The following is a 20,816-nucleotide window of genomic DNA, read 5'->3' as shown; positions in this document are numbered from 1 at the left end:
CATGTACACAGTGAACACAAGATGATTTGGGGAGAAATCAAAAAAACCTCCTACAGACAGTGAGATTAGAACTGAATTTTTTATTCAGTGAATTCAACAGGAAGAGGCTTTCAAACATATGAGACAAGAGTTCTAGAAGGGAGAGATGAAGAAGGAGTACATTCCAGATATGTGGTATGGCCATCATAAAGAGATGGAGTAACATGAATGGAAAACATGGGAAAGTCCAGTTTGGCTAGATGCCCAGAGTTTGGAAAGAGGAGTCGTGTCCAATAAGTCAGGAAAATTAGGTTGGGGAAAGACCACAAAGGGATTTAAAAGTTAAACAGAGAAGTTAATATTTTATCCTAGAGACAATAGCGAACCACTGGAGTTGATGGAGAAGGTGAGTGACCTGATCAGATTTGCACGTAAGGAAAATCTCTTTGTCAGTAGTGTGCAGAATGAACAGTAATGGGGAGAGACTCGGATTAAAAAGGTCAATGGAGAGGTTATTGCAATAGTTTAGACCAGAAGTGAAGAGGACTTGAACTAAGGTGATAACTAGGTGAGTAAAGAGAAGGGATCAGATGTGAAAGACGTAAAAATCAAAACAGCAAGATTTGGTGACTGATCACTGAGTGAGAAGTTTAATATAAAACCAAAGTTATAAACTTGAGACACTGGCAGAGTAGGTGTACCTTCAAAAGAAAAAAGAAGAGAGGTAGGTTTTGGCAGAAATAATAAGCTCAGTTTTGGGACATGTTGAGTTTGAGACATTTCTGACAAGTCCAATTTGAAATGTCTAATACACATTTGGTGACATGGAGACTGGAGCTAGATATATAGATCTGAGTTATCTACATAGAAATGATAATTTTATCCATGGAAGTTGAGATTAATTACCAAAGGAGAGATTTTAGAAGGAGAGGGGTAGGGAATCTAGAACAGAAGGCTGGGGAACACCCATAGTGAGAGGGTTCTAGTTAAAAGTTTTAGTCCTTGATTATATTCAACACTTTCTCTATGCCCACCCAAGACAATTTTTTTTAAATTATCTATTTTGGGAGATTTTGATCTGCACTGTGTCAAATGTCTCAGTGTCTTAGAAACACTTTTGAAGTCAAGTGGGCTAAACCCAACTGGATGGTTAAGGTTTTCATCCAGACACTTGAGTGCTCTGTAGACATGATTAAAGCAGGCAACCTTGTTAAGCAATTAAATGTTTGTTTATCTATTGACCAAGGTTAGGAGTTACATACCACTTTTCAGAAAGGAATTAAACCCAGGACTTCCTGACTCCAAGTCCAATGCTCTCTCAACTATGCTATCTAGCAAAAAGGGAAGCAATATTACAGAAGTCTGGAATGACGACTTAGATTGTGGCTTTCTATGATACAATAAAACATTTGTAATGCATTGTGGGGGCAATAGAGAACCATTTAAAATTTTTGAGTAAAGGGGTGACATAGTTCTGTGCTATTAAGTTATTTTGACAATGCATGAAGGACAGATTGAAGAGGAAGGAAACTGGAAGTAGAGACTGATTAGGAGGCTAACACAATATTGCAGGTGGTAGGTGATGAGGGCCTAAACTAAGAATTTAATTGAATGGATTATCGAGGGATAGAACTGAGAGATATTATAAAGGTAGAATCAACAAAAAATGGCCATTGATTAGACATGGGAGGTAAGGAAAAGCCAAGGGTTGAGGATGACTAAACTCAACAGCTGAGGTTTCAGACTCAGGCACCTGAAGAAGTGGTGTACCCTCAATAGAAAAAGGAAAGTTTGAAGGAGGAGTAAGTTTGAGAAAGGGACATAGTGGACATTATTGTAAAAGCAAGCACCCTGACACATCCAGGATGACCTGCTGTCACAGATTTTTTTATCTGCTTTTCTAAAAGGAAAGGTAAGTTTTGAGGGGTTAGTAGTCTCTTTTAAACAAACACGTATATATCACTAACTTAGTTCAGGGGAAAAAAGTCAGCACCCTGAACTTCAGAGAAAATACAAATAACTAGTAATCAACAGACAGGGCTTCCAACTGTCTTACTGTAAGCAATACATACATACATCACAGATCAACAGACAGATGCAAATGTCTGAACATAGTTACCAGAGAGAGAAGCACCAACATCTGGGTTTTCAAAGCCAAAGGGTTCCTTAGCAGCTGCCCAGAGTCTCATCCAGCCAAACAAAACACTTCCAGTCAGTAAGCTCCAAAGTAAAACCTCACCTCAGAGTATATATACACTTTTCAGAGCCAGAAGGCATCACAAACCTTGAGTACCAGTGCCTCATTAGAAAATTAACAAAAGGTGTGGGCCTCCCCAATCAAGTTTCTCTTAATTGGCAGGCCCATTAATGGGTAGAGAAGATTTTTAACTCTCATAATTGCCATTATAATTGTTCAACATGTTGAGTTACAAATACCCATGACTCTTTCAAGTGGAGATGTCCAGCAAATGAAATGGTAGAGTGAAAAGAAAACCTGGGTTAAAAGCCTATTTCTGATGTCTAACTGTATAACGTTGAATTAGCCATTTCACTTTGTTAGGCCTCAGTTTTCTCATATGTAAAATGAAGATATTAATAATAATTAATAATATTAATTGCCCTCTCAAGTATTTCTACCTATTAATTTCTGATCCTATGATGAACTAAGGCTCCAGAAAAGAGCTTGATATATGGATAGGAGAGTCATCTATATAAAGATAATTTAACCTGAGAGCTGATGAGATAACCAGGAGAAAGGTTGCATGGAAAGAGCAGAAATCTCTGGACAGAAGCTTAGGATATAACAGTGGTCAGGAAGTAGGACATAGATGATGATCCAGTAAAAGACATCAAGGAATGGTCAGGCATATGGAAGGAAAATCAGAAGAGAGTAATGCCAGCCAAGCCAAGGAAACACAGACTATGGGGGAGGGATGCTACAGTGTTGGAAGCTACAGAGAAGTCAAAAGAATGTGGACTGATAAAATGTCATTGGATATACATGTTAAAAATCACTTGTAACCTTGGAGGCACAATTTCCAATGAGTGGTTGCTTCAAAAACCATGCCATAAAGTGTTGAGAAAAGGAAAATGAGGAAACATAAATAAAGAATTTATTTTTTTTGAGAAACATTTTGTGAAAGGGAGAAGAGTCATGACATGACCCTTTGAGAGTGCAAGATCAAATAAAAAAGGTCTTATGTTTTGTTTCAAGAATAAAAGAAACCTGGGTATGTTTGTTAGCAGTGGAGAAGGAGTCATTGGAAAAAAAGAAACTGAAAAAAAGTGAGGGGAGGAATGACCCAAGGGGCAGATTCCAGGTGAAAACAGATAGAGGACAGAATTGAGGGCATAGGTAGAGGTATTATTTTTGGAATGAAGATAGGACACTTTTCATTAGGACTGGAGCAAAGGATGAGAAAATAGTGGATGATAAAGAACTTTTCAAATATGGAGTAGAGCAAAAGAGGTAGTTAAAGACAATCTCTTTTTTCCCAACAAAATAGGAGGCAAAGCCCTCTGCTGAGAGGGAGGGTGTAGAATCTGCTCTTTTAATGAGTGAAGACACTAAGACTTGAATAGGGCCAGTGATTATATCCTCCATAGACTTGCTTGAATCATAGTATTATATATTATATATTATGATATTATATATCAAAAAGTGGACAAAACCTACAAGATCATGTATTCCTAGTCTCTCATTTTACATATGAGTTATCCAAAGTCCAAGAAGTTAAGTGATTTGCCTAAAATCGCTCAGGTAGTAATTTACAGAGGCTAGATTTGAGCCCTGATCCTCCTACTCCAGAGCCAGGGCTCTTCACACTACAATGCTTCTTCTTGGACACTTTCCTTGTTTCTGTATTAGTTCAATAAATTCCTTTGGCCAGAGAATGGGTGCTGTTTGGATATGTGGTACCTGCTGAGTTTATGGTACTAGGGAGTGAGTTGGAACAGCCATTTCCCCAATTTTGTGCCCAGTAACTCCTTTATTTATAGTCCCATTGTATGGTAGTAGAAGAGGAAGCAGTATGGCATGGTAGAACAAACACTGGTTTTGAAGTAAAAGGATATGCGTTCAAATCCCAGGTACGTTGCCCACTACCTGAGCAAGGAAATTCACCTCCTTGGGTTTCTATTTCCTCATGATTTATAGATGGGAGTTGGACTATATGGATTCTCATGCCCCTCCTCCTAAATCTATGACCCTTTGGGTGCAGGAGACTAGAGAGGATGCTCTGGGGGCAGAGATCCCTCAGTTTCCAATCATTCCTTTGTGGCAGGTTATCAGTTACTTGGTAGAATTAGAGAATATGTTTCCTAAAGAACACTTGGGACTACACCATCTATTTCATCAAGCATTCCCACAATAGTCTGTTTGCAACTGTCAATGATGTTGGCAAACAAACAAGCAGTTATTCATTGGTTCAGTTACATTAGAGGCAAGAAGAAGGGAGCTAGATGAGATGGCCATCCTTCTTACAACTCAGAGGTCAAATTTCAACTTGGTATTAGGAAAATCTTCCTAAGGATTCAAGCTATTCAGAAGTAGAATTATGATCGCTGGACATACTGCATTCCCAATCAAGGAAGATCTTTAAGCAGATATATTAGAGATCAGACAAAAATTAGATAATCCCTGCCACCAAGAAATCTGCATACTACTTGGAAATATAACATGTACACAAACAAATAAATACATCATAACAAAAATAGTTTCAAGAGGGAGAGAGCACTAACAAATGGAGGCCAGATGGATGGCAGGAAAGATTTCATCTCAAGGTGGCATTTGAGGTGAAAGCTAGAGATTCTAAAAGTTGGGGGTGATGAGGCAGTAGGAGATAAAAGCAGAGAAGTGGGAAAACAGTTTGGGAAGATGTGGGAAACCACATGAGGGGAAGAAAGGAGAAACTTTTCCCTTCCAAAGGAATTTTGAAGACAAGTGAATAAGTTATAGCAAACTGGCACTAATAGATGCCTCGTTTTTCTCTGTTTCCAGACAGTACAAAATGTTCTCCTTTCCTGCTTTATATTATTCTTTGTACAAGGATGAGGGGGCTGAGTGTTTCTTTTCCCTTTCCAGAAAGCCTGCAGCAAGATTTTTCAACACTTTTAATGAGATTGAACAAACAGGGAGAAGAGAAAATGAAATTGTAGCAAGGCTTGGGCTCCCACTGCAGCCTGGTAATTATGTTTTTACTGCTTGGGAAAGGAAAACAAGTGGTGGGACAGGAGCCATCCCCAGGTATGCATCGAAGGAGGACAGCATCTTTGGCAGCTTTTCTAACGACCGGGTTCTTTGTTTAATGAGCTTATGGAATAATCGGTGCGAAGGCAGTGATTTGACTAGGGATGAAACTATTATTAGAGTGTTAATATGCTCAAATTCCTCTGGATGGAGAGAGATTTCTTTTCTCCTCTAAGGAAATATGAACAAATTTGAGCTGTGCTGAAGCTTGTTGGCCCATTTCCTCCCTGCTTCTTCCCTTTATTAATACCCATTGAATTCTATATGATTATTGGTTACTGAGCACCTACTATGTGACAGGCATTGTTTTTAGTACTGAGATACAAAGACAAAGAGATAATAGACTCTGCCCCCAATAAGCTTATATTCTATACCCACTACATTCTATTTCATTCCACTCAACCAAGAGTAATTAAGTGTGCTAGGAGCGGGCAACAAGGTAGTACAGTGGATGGAGAGTCCAGCCTGGAATCAGGAAGACTCTTTCTGAGTTCAAATATGACCTCAGACATTTACATTCTGTTTGACCCAGGCAATTCACTTAGCCTTGTTTGCCTCAATTTCCTCATTGGTAATTGGAGTGAGAAAAGGAAATTGCAAACCACTCTGGCATTTTTGTCAAGAAAACCCCAAAATGGGGTCATGAAGAGTCTCGCATGACTGAACAGCAAATGTTCTAGTCATCATGCTGTGTACAGAAGAATGGCAGGAAGCGAAAGGAAACATCCCCTGCCCTTGAGGAACCCGTATTCAACTACCCATTCCATTCAATCCAGAAGTATTCATTTAGTGCCTACTGTGCAACAAACACTGTATTTGGTGCTGGGGGACACAGATAAATATTAAAACAGACCCTGCCCTCAAGGACTTTATATACTACTACTCAGCATTGAGTACAATCATGGCCTCAGTCATTGAGGAAGGGCACAAGTTCTCTGAACCCCAAAGCAAGCTCACCCCATAATTCACAGGATAACATAGTAAGCACCCCAACATACACAGAGGGGCCTGCTATCACAGGTTCTTAGATCTGCATTCTTAAAAGGACTGTCAACTTTTGAGGGGTTAACAATCACTTTAATCAAGCACATGTATCATTCCTTTAACCAAGTACATATATCATTCATCTAGTTCAGGGGAGTCAGTACCCTGAACTTACTTCAAAGAAAATACAGAGAAATCAAAGATCAACAGACATGGCTTCCTCTGCCTGTCTCATTATCAATACATACATCACAATTCAACAGACAGGCCCAACTGTCTGACTATAGTTACCAGAGAGGAAAACACCAACATCTGGGTTTTCCAAGCCAAGGGGGCTCCTTAGCGGCTTCCCAGAGTCCTCATCTGGTCAAACAAATACTTCCAGTCAGTAAGCCCCAAAGTAAAACCACAGCTCAGTCTTTATACACTTTTTAGAGCCAGAGGTCATCACTTCCCTTGAGAACCAGGGCCTCATTAACTAAAGGTGTGGATCTTCCCAGGTCCTATAATGAGGGGAGAAGATCCTTCTTAATCACATTATTCAGAGGCATTTTTAGTAAAACAAAAACAGCAAAAGATCTTACTTTGCTTGGCCTTACACATGGCATCATTATCATCATCAGATCTCCTATTTATTCAGTGCTGAAAAGTTTACAAATAGCTTTCTTTGCAATAACCTTGAGATGTATGTATTGATGGTCCATAGGTGAGAAACTAAAAAGGTCTTGACATGCTAGAGCTTGGTACAAATCTAATAAGATGAAAGCTAATAGAGGAAAATGTCAAACCTTAAACTTGGATTCAAAAATCAATGTAACAAGTAAGCTCGATGGGTGGTGTGAACAGACAATAGTTCCTATGAAAAAGATTCAAAGTTTTTAGAAGACCAAAATCTATATGAGTCAGCAATGGGAAATGGCATTTGAAAAACAGCCAGACAGCCAGAGCTTCCAGAAATCAGGCAATATTTCTGTGGCCTTCTGCCTTAGCCAGACCATATCGGGGATGTTAAATTCAATTCTGGGATCCACGTTTTTGTGAGAAGGTTTTTAAGTTGAAAAATGGTCATTGGAGAGCAAGCGGGATGGTGACAAACCCTGAGTCCATGTCATATGAGAATCAGTTAAAGGAACTAGAGATGACTAGCTTAGAAAAGAGAAGATTTATGTTGGAGCATGATAGCTTTCTTAAAATATTTGAAATACTATCATGAATATGTTTTAACCATCCAGACTCATGGTCCAGTCCTGGATTTCATTCAACCAAGTATCAGTGATACTTAGACAGCTGGGTGGTGCACTGGACCTGATGTCAGAAAGACCTGAGTTCAGTCACTATTCCTATATGGGAAAGTAATGTAAGCTGGATGATACCTCAGTTTCCTCAGTTGCAAAATGGTAATAATAATAGCAGCTACCTCTCAAAGTTGTTATAAAGACAAAATGAGATAATATTTGTAACTTTTCTTGCAAATCTTAAAGTGCTGTATTGTAATAAGTGTTAACCATTATTGTTATGCCTATAAAGTGTAATTTTAGCCCCACATTAGGTCTCTAGTGCCTCCTTGTTTGTTGACTTAAATTTTTTTGCTATTTCCATGTAGATATTTAAAACCATAAACTACCGGCACTACTCTTAGTTTTTTGGTCTCCTATGGGTTTCTGAGCATCTCAGTCATTTTTCTTCTTCCTTCTTTGTGACTACTTTCTGTAGTATCTACCTTGGGAGACACAAAGGAAGACTTCCTCCTTTTTAGCTTAAAGCCTTTTCCATTAGATTTTTCAAGACACCTGGCAAAAATATTCTGTCTTAGGTGTACTCCATCTTTGGCCAGATCTATCATCTCTGTATTGTAAGCCATAAACTAGTCACCAAATCCCTTTCTTGGGCACCACCATCTTAGCTAGCTGCTCATTTTCTAAATTAATTCTTTTCTTTTCTTTCTTCCTTTCAGTCAATGGAAAGCAAGAGGAAACACAACATGTGCCTCTATGGGCTTCAGTTGCTAGCACAAGACTTCAAAGTTGTTGGCAGTGCTTACCAGGGTCTTTCTGGAATGTCATCTGTGCCCATGTGAATCACCAGGATTAGGTAGCAATCATCTATTTTGACATGTTTTGGAAAGCTCTCAGATGCTTACCTTGGGAGATGTGTCTTGAATATACACCCCAGGAAGACAATAAACCTGTCTTATTGTTATCAGGTCAGTAAATAATTCCTTCAATAACCCAGAGCAAGGAATCAGCAACTATCACTACCCTTCTTCCTCCAATGCTTATTGGATGATCTCTCATCTGGTAGTGTCTGTGGCTCCACTATATTACTTTCAAGATAACAAGCAGTTTCTCCTAGAACATTCAGCTCTCTCCTTTTCAGGGAAAGCTTCAAATCTGTTTTTAACCCTTAATTATAGAGCTATTTTTTTTCCTTCTTTTCCTCTTCTATGTTGCATTCCAACATCTGGACAAGGATCAAATCTATCCTCCTCTACCTCATATCTCTTCTTTTCCCCATTTAAATATTGCTTCTTTTTCTATTAGGAGCCTTTTATTCTTCCTTACAAGCTGAGGTGTGGAGAGAGGCATTCTTCAAGTCCCTTCATCTTCTCCTCCAGGGGAGACCAACCTACACTTGACACACACATAACAGTCATAATACTGTAGCAGAAATAAAAATATTACATACTTGATACAAGACACTACACAAGTTCCCCTTGTTCTGCCATAAGGGTTGAAATTTTCAGCTTTGTTTCTTTGAACTACTTGGGGAAATATATACCTCCCCCAAGAGGACCTGGTCAAAACTTGTAAAGCCAATTATCTCTACTAATTTAACAATCCCACACAAATTCCTTTCCTTTCAATAACTCCACAACCACACCTACCTCCTTTTTAGCCTAGATCCAGCTTCCAAGTTCATTTCACCAACTTGCCCCACCTACCAATCAACTCTAATTCAGTGATACTGGTATTTTTGGTCTAAAAATACCTTTACATTCTTTTTTAAATTTATTATTTCTTTATTTTAAGCATTCTTTTCTTTTTAAATTTTGAATTCCAATCTATCTCCCTCCCTCCTTCCCTCCCTCTCACCCCTCCCTCACCCACTGAAAAAGAAAGAAGTGTGATATCAATTATACATGTGAAATCATGCAAAACATAAAATAGTGAGAAAATCTGCACTTCAATTTGCACTCAAGGTTCATTGGTTTTCTCTCTGGAGGTGGATAGCATTTTTTCATCCTAAATCCTTTAGAATTGTTTTGGATCATTGTTTTAATCAAAGTAGCCAAGTCTTCCAAAGTGGATCATCATTACAACAATGCTGTTACTGTGTATGCTGATCTTCCAGCCTTCACACTTCAATTTGCATCAGTTCATGCAGGGCCATCTCCAGTCATCCCTATCTAAATCCGGCCACTGGACCCTGATGACTCCGGAGAAGAAAGTGAAGCTGGTGACTTGCACAACCCTCCCTCACTTAAATCCAATTCACTTGCAAGCCATAGAATCACCTTGTTGATGTCATGGTCCTCTTGGAGAAGAAAAGACAAACAACAGCCTCAGGTTTTTCATGTTTTTCTGAAACCACTCCTTTCCTCATTCTTATAGTACAATAGTATTCTATCACAATCATAAGCCACAATGTGTTCAGCCATTCCCCAGTTGGTGAGTATTCCCTCAATTTCCAATTCTTTGCCACCACACAGAGGGCTGCTATAAATATTTTTTTTATGTATAAAGTCCTTCACATAATGAAAATTAGTAATAACCCTCAAAGGATTTTATGTGGGTTATATTTATTAGTATTTACCATGTTAGAAATTAAAACATCTTAATATTATTATGAAAACAGTTTTGACCTTGAATACCCCCTGAAAGGATCTTGGAGATCTGCTAGACCACACTTTTAAAACCACTATTTTAAACTGTCTCACCTACCTTTTCTTAATCATCTTGCTTCTTCTGGCCAATTATTTTTCTCCTTCTCATTCTAGAGTCTACCTCTTTAAGGTCTACTCCATAATACTTCTTATATTCTCCTTAAAGGATTTTTGATCCAACATGTTTTTCAACCAGTAAGTTGAATCAGATGAAGACCTGGAGTTTGTTGTCTTTCAGGTTTTGTCAAATTTCACCCTAAATTCAGCCTCTGACCTACTTCACTTGTTCAAATACTTCAAATTGCCTAGATGATTTTCTTCTCCCTATTCACCCCAAATCATTCTTCTCTCATAGCCTTCTCCAATAGAAGTCCCAAATATTTCTACAAAGTCTACACTTACTTGTTCTTGAACAACTAAGTTAATTAAATAATGTGGATCTCAGGATTTTACAACTAGAAAAGACCCTGAAAGTCATTCAGTTGGTCCCCTGATTTTTCAGAGCAGGGAACTAAGGGTTTAAGGGCCCTTGGGGACTTAGCCAAGGAAATACAAGATGGATCATAGGATTTTTGTATTGGAAGGGATCTTAGAGCTCATCTAATTCAGACCCCTCATTTTCCAGTTAAGGAAGCTAAGGATGAGAGAAGTGAAATTTCTCTGGATCTCTCATTTATCCCTCGTCTTCTATCATATCTCATAATTGTGTAAATGTTTTATCTTCCCACCCCCACTACTGCTTCAAACTGTGAATTCTTATCAGTCAAATGTTATGTTGTTTTTCAGCTTTGTATTTCTAGTGCCTAGCTCAGTGCATCACACATAATGGGTCTTCAATGTATGGTTGATGAACTATATTAGTCTCAGATTCCTGATAATCCAAGAAGATACTGATAAGGTCCATGAATCCCAATCTGGCAGGCATACCTTTGGTGTTTTAAAATAATAATTGTTTCCTTTATGTAGTGTTTTAAGGCTTGCAAATCATTTACATTACCTCATTTAAGCTTACAATAATCGCCTACAAAAACCCTATTTTCTAGAATGTTGGAGTAGAGTGGACCTGAGTTCAAATGCTACCTCAGACACTTACAAGTTTGTGATCCATTTAATCTCTCATGTGCCTCAGTTTTCTCAACTGTAAAATGAAAATTACATCTACTTCACTGGGTTATTGTTAAGATCCAATCAAATAATCTTTGTACAGCATTTTGCAAACCTTAAAGTTCTATATAAATTCTAGCTTGTCAACTCTGTGAAGGAAATATTTAGGTATAAAGAGATAGAGAGCACATAAAGAGCCAACCTTAAGCCAGTAAGCCCTAGTTTCAAGTTTTACTTCTGACGCATATTGGCTGTGACATTGGATAAATTGTTTAGCCTTTTAGTGACACCTCCTCCTCCCTTCCTCCTAGCAATTTTTTTATTTTATTTTTTTATTTACTTCATTTGATATTTCTCAATCAAATGTAAAAAAAAAATCTTTTTTTTAATTTCAAAACACATTTTAGCCATGTTACACAAGAAAAAAAATTAAAATAAAACAAAGATGATGATAGCAAAAAGAAACATGCTTCAATCTGCATTCAGAGTTCGTCAATTCTTTCTCTGGAAGTGGATGGCATCTTTCATCATGGGTCCTTTGGAATTGTCTTGGATCATTCTCTTGATAGAGTAGTTAAGGCTTCCACTGTTATTTATTCTTACGTTATTGCTGTTACTGTATCCAGTGTTCTCCTGATTCTACTCACTTCACTTTGCATGAGTTCATATAAGTCTTCCCAGGTTTTTCTGAAATCGTTCTGCTTTTCATTTCTTATAGAACTATAGTATTCCATCACCATCATAAATCACAACTTGTTTAGCCATTCTCCAGTCGATAGGTACACCCTTGATTTCCAATCCTTTACCCCTACAAGAAGAGCTGCAGAAAAGCTACTGATTTACATTGGGTAGAGGGATTTTCCTCAAGAGGTGTTCCTTATATTAATAAAATCACAGGTTCATAGAAAAGGGACTGAATGAAGGCTAGATTTGTGAATTCATTGCTATGGAGAACTCCCAGACAGGAAATTCTCCCTACTAATGCAGATGAGCACTTCTCTGATTTAGAGTATGAAGAGACTTCAGAAACCATCTAGATCTGGGTTCAAATGCTGCCTCAGATAGGATCTGACTGGGTAAGTCACTTGATTATCCTTTGCTACCTCTGTAACATATCTTCCATCTCCATACCTATAATTCTCTGATAAACTGAGGCCAAGGATGCCCAAGGAATCACACTGACTGTAATAATCAGTAGTATTCGGGATTAAACCCAGATTCTCCAATTCCAAATCCATTATTCTTCCTACTGTACCACACTGTTTCAAACCAAAAATAAATCCACATTTAATGGATGAGGAAATCAAGACTCATCCACAATAAGTGATTTGCCCATGGTCTCATAATTATTAAATACAAGACACAGGATGTGGACTCAGGTCATCTTGACTCAAAGTCCAATACTATTCTATACTATAAAGGAGGGAGCTCAGGATTTAGAATCAGAAGCCTTCGGTCACCTTTACCTCTCTGGACCTTTGTTTCCTCCTCTTTAAAGATAAAAACGTTGGATTAGATGAATTCTGAGGTCTCTCCTTGCTCTAAGTCCTGTAACTTGATATGATGTCAGTCACCTCCATGGAGGTGATGACTTGGAGAAAGTACTCAAGCTTGAATGAACCTAGATCTTCTTTTTCTTTACCCAAATATTCCAAGAACCCAGGAACTCCATCAAACAAACTTAGAAGCTGAATGTCTAGTAAAGTTTCAAACCTAAGTACCATTTTATATTTGCCAGCCTATTTTCCTTATACATCCCCTTATAGCCCTCTTAGGAGACGATGTGTTTGAGGTTTGATTTTTTTTCCTTTTACTTTTGACTGCAGTCTATAGGCATGTTGAAATGAAAGCCCCACTAAAGTAAAATGTTCTGACTTCTATTTTTGTTTTGCCCTTGTTCTGCCACACAGATCTCTCTGCTTCCGCATATAAAAATCTCAGGATGACTCCAACTGCTCTGAACTGGTTGATTCTGCTGGGGATTCATCTCTCAGGAAACTTCCCTGATTAGATATTTATCAGATTGCAGTTTTGAAGTGAGATGCCAACCAGAAAGAATGTTAAGGACACTGAGGTTGTGAAGAGAGTTACCTTTTTCTCTAGGATCTTTCTGGATAAAAATGAAGGTTTTTCTCTCTAAGTCACCCTTGGGACAGATAAACCAATTCATTTTGAGCCCTTCACCTTATTGCGTTGAAGCTGTAGGAGTTGGTCAGTCAGTTATATTTACTGATTTTCCTGTGTTGGAGTAGACCTAAATAGGTCAAATGAATCCTGCATGATGGACCAGGATAGGAAGCAAGAGATGAAAGAGATAGAAAGAACAGGCTCTTTGCCTTTCTTAAGGGGATTGATAAACACCTAAGAATTGGTATTGCAATGTATTTTGATTCAATGGAATCAGGTTAGAATCTTGGCTCTACCATTTACTTCCTGTCAACCTCATTCAAATCATGTCTTCACTGGCAGACAAGAAAGCAATCCTACACTATGTTAAAAACAGGCAAGGCATATAAGAGTAAGGAAGTCAGAGCCATGCTGCCCTTTCCTTTTTGAAATCGTGTGTGAAGTGCCTAGCTCCTTTCAAGATGCCATCATTTAGGAAGAACATTAATAAACGATAGTGTGTCCATGGAAGATAAATAGTAGGATGATACATTTGGAATCCAGGAGGATTAGTTAAAGGATTAGTTGTGTTTAGCCTAGAAAAGGAAAGACTTAGAAGGTGCATGATAGCTATCTGCAAGTATTTGGAGAACTGTCACAATGAAGAGATTAGATTCAGGGAAAAGAATTAAGAACAATGTGTGGAGTTGCATAAAGGAAAGTCGGGACCATATGTAAGGGCAAACTTCTTAACAATCATAGCTCTTCCAAAGTGAAATAGGCTGCCCCAAGTAGAAGTGGGCACTACCTCATTGAAAGTCTTCAAGAAAAAACTAGATGGTTACTGAGTATGTTGTAAAGAAAATTTATTAGTTATTTATTGATGGCCTCTGAGGTACCTTCCAGATTTGTGATCCTATGATCTAAGAGTCTGTCTAGTGTTTTTTTCCCACTATTCCTAAAAAGTCATCCATCCCTAAATCCTGTATTTCAGTGAACTTTATTTCATGCCAGCTTTGGCACCGTGATCATTATCAACATTATTCCAATCAAATATTTAAGCACACTTAAGTGGTTGCATTCTGGGTATTTATTTAGTATGCAACAATTTTTGTTTTCTAGTTGTAGACATCGCATCCAACTTTGTTTATAAGCAAACTTGGAAGCTATCACTGAGAAATGATTAGGGGATAGGGAGATGGTCCTAATGGCTAGAAATATAGGTTCATCTGATTTTGAATACTTTTTTTCTAATTTTAAAGAACTCAGGTTCAGCAGTTATTAGTAAATTTCACGAACAAAGTTACCACGTCACATATCCCACTACTTTAAGTCAAAATTTGCTCACTGTACTAAGGACAAAACAATGATTAGTTGCATCTTGTTGATTACTTATGACATTATGGCTCTAATAGCCACCCATAGAATATTCCCCAAAGGATAAGAATGATGATATAAGGGGAAATGATCAGTCCAGAGGGAGGAGGCTTTGAGGACTCCCAAGTTTATCCAAACAGCTGTTTTGGGTCTAAAAGAGAAAGTCTTTTCATCACACAATCACAGAATTCAAAAGTTAGAAGGGGCCCCAAGAGCTAACTAGTTCAACCCATAATTGAAAAATATCGTTCCTAAAAGATAGCCAACAAGTGGTCATATATCCTCTGTTTGAAGACCTCCAAGGAGAGGGAGCTTAGGCACCATTCAAAGCAGCCCTTTCCATTTTAGTTTAATTCCTAGGAAGTATTTTTTTGCTTGACATCACCTATTATTCCTGGTTCTGCCTTCTTGGTCCAAGCAGAACAAATATAGTACATTCTATTATAGTAGTCTAGCACACCAGAGCCTTTCAAAGACTTGAAGAGAGCTACTGTATTCCTTCTGAGTGTGCTAGTCCCCAAGGTAAGCATTTCCAGTTCCTTTCACTGCTCCTCATGTATCATGGACTCAAGGATCTTCACCATTCTGTTTGACCTACTTGGAACACTCTTTTAACTTATTGATATCTTTCTTAAACTGTGGCACTCAGAACTGAACACGATATTTCAGATAAGATCTGATACTGAAAGAGTATGGCAGGGCTTGTCCCTGGAAAGTATACCTCCCTTAATTCAATCCAAAATCACATTATCTTGTTTTTTGGATACATGCCATTACTAAGTCATCTTGAGCATGGAGTCTGCTAAACACCCAAATCTTTTTATAGCAAACTATTGTCTAAATACCTCCATACCACGTGTTTGTAAAGTTGGCTACAATAATCAACTATAAGACTTAATGTTCTCCCATGCTACTACAATTTCTTTCTACTAGATTCAGTCTAGTGCTCTAGTCTGTCAAGATTTTTTGAAATTCTTCCTCTATGACTCAATGTGTTAGTTATTCCTCCCAGTTTAGTGTAACCTGCAAATGTAATTAAAGGCTTGGACTGAGGTGGATGGTATGATGATAACTGACAGCATTCTTATTTTGCCTCTGTTTGCTCTGCCAACAAAGGACTTGCACTGGAGAGGGCGATACAGAAAAGACTAACAAGGAGTTGATACCTAAGATCAAAGAAGGAGACATTAATAGAGTGTCTGTTTATCCTTGATGAGTTCAAGCCTTCTGAACAAGGTAAACTCCATACTCAAGTACTGAAAAAATTGACAGAAAAGATGACTGAGCCCCTGTCAGTAATATTTGAAATATTATGAGAAATGGGAGAAAAACCTAGACACATTTTTTTAAAGAAAAGAAAGGAGAAAAGTCAAAAAACAATAGGCTAGTGCACTTGCCTTAAATTCCTGGAGAAAATTCTAAAGTGGATCATAAAGAGATGGCTGTTGAGTGTACAGAAAAGGAAATGGTGACTACAAAGAGACAGATGGCTTCATCAAGAATTAACTATGCCTTTTTCTTATTTTTGACAGGGTTTACAAATTGGTAGATAATAGAAATATAGTAGATATGGGTTCCATACATTTTGACCATGCTTTTGATAAGATATCAAATATTCGTCTTAAGGAAAAGGGAAGAAAAGCAGGTTGAAAGATCATTTTATTAGATGGATTCAGAGATAGTTAGATGAAGAGAATACAAAGAAGTTATTAATGATTCTATATCAATATGGCAGGTAGTCTCCACTAGAATTCTTCAGGGATCTGTACTTATTCCTAAAATGCTCAATATTTTTTATCAATGATTTGCATAAATACGCAGATGACAGTTTCACCATATCTTTCAATAACACATCAAACTTCTGTCTTTCCCCAAAGCCTTGAGATCTGAACAAAATACAACCATTAAACGGTGCTTGGGCAGGGACCTATTGTGGTCCAATCTATGGGCTTCAGAGTGAACTGGGTTTAAGGTTTTGTGAAAGGAAAGAAGGAAGGACAGAAAGAAGGAAGGACAGAAAGAAAGAAAAGAAAGAAATCTAGCTAGTAAACCTCAAGTTAAATGGGCAGCTTTTGGCCTTCAAAATTTACCTTCTTTTGGAGAGGAGAAGGAAAACGAGTGGGAGACAGAGAGGACAAGGATGAGCTGAGTTACCCAGCTACCTGGGTCCCCATTTAGGCAACTCAGTTACTCACAGGTTGTGTTTTTTCCTTGGGCCCTCCTGGCTTAGAGTGAATGTCAATGGTAACTATATCTCTTTGGAACAGCAACCCTGAGGGCCTTCCTCTCCCAGCTTGATTTTTTTTTTTCTAATTAAAGAGGCCATCCCTTGATTCCCTTCTTAAAGAGGCCTATTCTCTGAATGGGCGTTACCTCACTCTAAGTGAGTACCTGAAAAGGTCTTAGCCTAAAAGAGCCAGGGTGCTCTTTTTGCCCCATTATATACTGGGCCATATCCGGTCACCCTAATGAATATGTAGCTACTGGACCCAGATGGCTCTGGAACAGAAAGTAAGGCTGGTGACCTTGCACAACCCTCTCACTCAAATCAAAGTCAACTGCAAGTCATGTCATCAATTCCCTGATGTCATGGTCTTCTTCAAAAATGAAGGACAAACACAACCTGAGATTTGAACAAATGTATGCATGGAGAGCATGTGCAGGTTGTGAAACATTACAGACAAAGAACTGATCAAGGGAAATGTTCAAAGAATATCATTAGAGAGACGTATGAATGGAAAGGAAAGAGTTTCTGTTCAGTTGTTTTCAATCATGTCCCACTCTTCATGACCCCATTTGGGGTTTTCTTGGTAAAAATACTAGAATGATTTGTCATTTCCTTCTCCAATATATTTTACAGATGAGGAAACCAAGGAAAACAAGGTTAAGTAACTTGCCCAAGATCATGCACCTTGTAAGTGTCTGAAGCCAGATTTGAACTCAAGAAGATGAGTCTTCCTGACTCCAGGTTCAGCACTCTATCCACTGTGCAACCTAGTTGCTCTATAAAGGGATAAATAACTGATCACCATTATGGTCCATTGGTAGCTATGCAAAATCCTAATATATTGGATGGACACCTTTTGGCGGTTTTGCAGAAAGATGTGAACCTGAGCTAAATAGGATGAGCAGGCATGAGTGAATTTTAATCTTTATAATGGGAACATGTACTCACAATAATGAGATCAAAATATTGAGCCATCTTGGGAGCTGCAGTGAGTCAAATTCTCTGTCCCAGCTCTGTAAACAGAGATGTCATCTCAAAATCTCAGAGTTAGAAAGATACTTAGAGGTCATTTTGTTCATTCTTCCCCATCCCCTCTCCATGACATTACTGAAAAGGGATTTTTGACCTTTCTGATAGAGGTCCATTTAGGTCGATGGGAGTAGGATCCCTTTGAGTAATGTACTGACAGTTTGCTAAAGTTATATTACTCAAAAAGTCTTTTAGGAAAATCATCCATTCATATAGTATGATAGAAAGAGCTAGAGTCAAAAGAGCTTTCTGTTCCAATCCCACCTCTGACATTAGTTGATTGACCATGGAAAGCCACTGAATTTCCTTAAACCTCAAGTTCTTCATCTGTAAAGCAAAGATAATGCTACTTGTCACATTTAACTCAGGGAGCTGTCATGGGGAACAAATAAGTTAATGCACATTAAGTGCTCTGCCAACCTTAAAATGCTAAATAATAATGATGTAGCAATAATAATAGCTATCATTTATATAGCACTTTAAGGCTTCCAAAGAGCTTTGTAAATATCATCTAATTAGTTCCTTGAAACAACTCTTGGAGGCAAGAGTTATTATACTTCTCATTTTACAAATGAGGAAACTGAGGAAGAAAGAGGTTAAATGACTTGCCCAAGGTCACACAGCTAGTAAAATTTTAACTCCAATCTTCTTGAGTCCAAGGGCCATTCTCTATGTACTGCATCACCTAGCTGCCGCCATATTGCTCCTCTAAATAGCAGCTATTTTAGAGGAGGATTTTCACATTATAGAATGTGACACTAGGGGTCAGGAGAAATATAGGTTCAGATCCTACCTCTGACATGCACCAGTTGTGTGACTGTGGACAAGTTGTTTTACATCTCTGTATACTGAGAATAATAGCCTCTCTAGCACCTGGCCTCACAGCACTATTTGGAGAATCAAAGGATGTACTGATTGATGACACAGATATATAGTTATAGGAATAGAGCTAGAGATGATATAGATGTAGATGTAGGTCCAGGTGCAGCTGCAGAGAAACAGAGATAAAGATGGAAATGGATGTAAAGGCAGAGGTAGATTCATACAGCTATAGCTGTAACTGTGGCTCTAGATGAAGATGGGGACAGGTAGAAATCAGTGTGGGCACAGGTTGTTATTCAGTTCTTATGTCCAGTTCCTCATGACCCCATTTGGAATTTTCTTGGTAAAAACACTGGAATGGTTTACCATCTTCTTCTCAACCTCATTTTACAGATGAGGAAACTGAGGCAAACAGGGTTAAATGACTTTCCTAGGATCACACAGCTAGTAAGAGCCCAAGGCCAGATTTGGACTCAGGAAGACGAGTCTTCCTGAGTCCAAGCCCAGCACTCTATCAACTACACCATGTAGCCACCCTATGGGTATAGATATAGATATGAATATCCTAGGTATATAAATATGAAAGTATACATATCTCTAGTTCTCTGGCTTCATCCTTAGCTCAAGTAAAATGTAAAGATATAGTTCACACACACACACACACACACACACACACACACACACACACACACACACACACACACACACCCAAAGATGAAGCAGGGATAATAAAGCCATGCACACATCTAGCTCTCTATCTGCATGTAGATACATATAGATATAGATAGCTTTACCGTCATTACTTCCTTTGATCCTCACAATAGTCCATACTTATCATTCATAGTGACAAGGACCAGACCTGTGATTTTATTTGTATGAGTAACTTCCAACGAAAGTTGGTTCCTTCTCTGAAACTTAAGAGTCTTAGGGGGAACTTGGCTAGGTCACCAAAAAGTAAAATGACTAACCAAAGATCACACAGTCAGAGGTGCTTCTGTGGCTGCCTCTATCTAATATGACACCCTGTCTCTCATTATTTTTCATAGACAGCTATATAGACAGGCCTAAATGTATATATAGATATAGTTATGTATGTATTCACCAGATATTCTTAACCAGAATAAACACATCTGCTGAAAGACATGGTTCCTGAATCATAAGCATTAATTGAGACACAATCCAACATATTCCCACTCCCTTCTTCCCTGTTTAAAAAAGAACTGTTATAGATTACTACAAACTTCTGCCTAAGTTATAGACCCAGAAATAGTCTTTTTCAACCCTCTTGGAAATTGAAACCCAAAAGCCATTTGCTTTGTGCAGCAGATGAAGTCTCATTCATGGCCAGATTACCGTTGGCCCTGCTCATGGGTCTTTCTCGTTAAATATTTAATTTTTTATTTATTATTTATTAGATACAGTGGAAGCACTGGAGTGTGCATTGGGTTCAGCCTTGGCTGGTTTTGATTTTAACCCAGGGATGCCCATTCCTCATAATAGCAAGAATAAGAACCATTCCACAATCTTGGGTTAATTGCCCAGTTCAGTGTGGCTTGAGGAGGAATAAGGTTAAAGGCTCTAATCTATGTATCTCCCTCAACCCAGCTACAATGAAGGTGAGTGTTTGATCTGCCCCACCTGAAGACAAGGGATAAGGGACACCCAAATTAGGTCTAGCTTTAGAAACTGTAGTAGGGTCATCCAGGTGGCACAGTGGTTAGAGTGCTGGGTCTGGGATCAGGAAGACCTGAGTTCAAATCTGGCCTCAAACACTTACTATTTGACTCAGTTTCTTCATCCGGAAAATGAATCGGAAAAAGAAATGACAAATCACTCCAGTATCTTTGCCAAGAAAACCCAAAAAATAGGGGGTCACAAAAAGTCAGACATGACTAAAAACAACTAAATAACAACAACAAATTAGAGAGCTTAAGCTCCCTAGTTCTGAATGTCATGGCTTTCCCATTTCCATGAGGTTCCAGCTGCTTGTTTATGCATCTATCGTTTCTAAGACCAAGGGGAGACTCACTAGACACCCCATAAAAGTGGTGATTGTG

The sequence above is a fragment of the Notamacropus eugenii genome, chromosome 5, assembly GCF_028372415.1.
Source record: "Notamacropus eugenii isolate mMacEug1 chromosome 5, mMacEug1.pri_v2, whole genome shotgun sequence".
NCBI classification, from domain to species: domain Eukaryota; kingdom Metazoa; phylum Chordata; class Mammalia; order Diprotodontia; family Macropodidae; genus Notamacropus; species Notamacropus eugenii.
Note: the sequence above shows the minus strand (reverse complement) of the source record.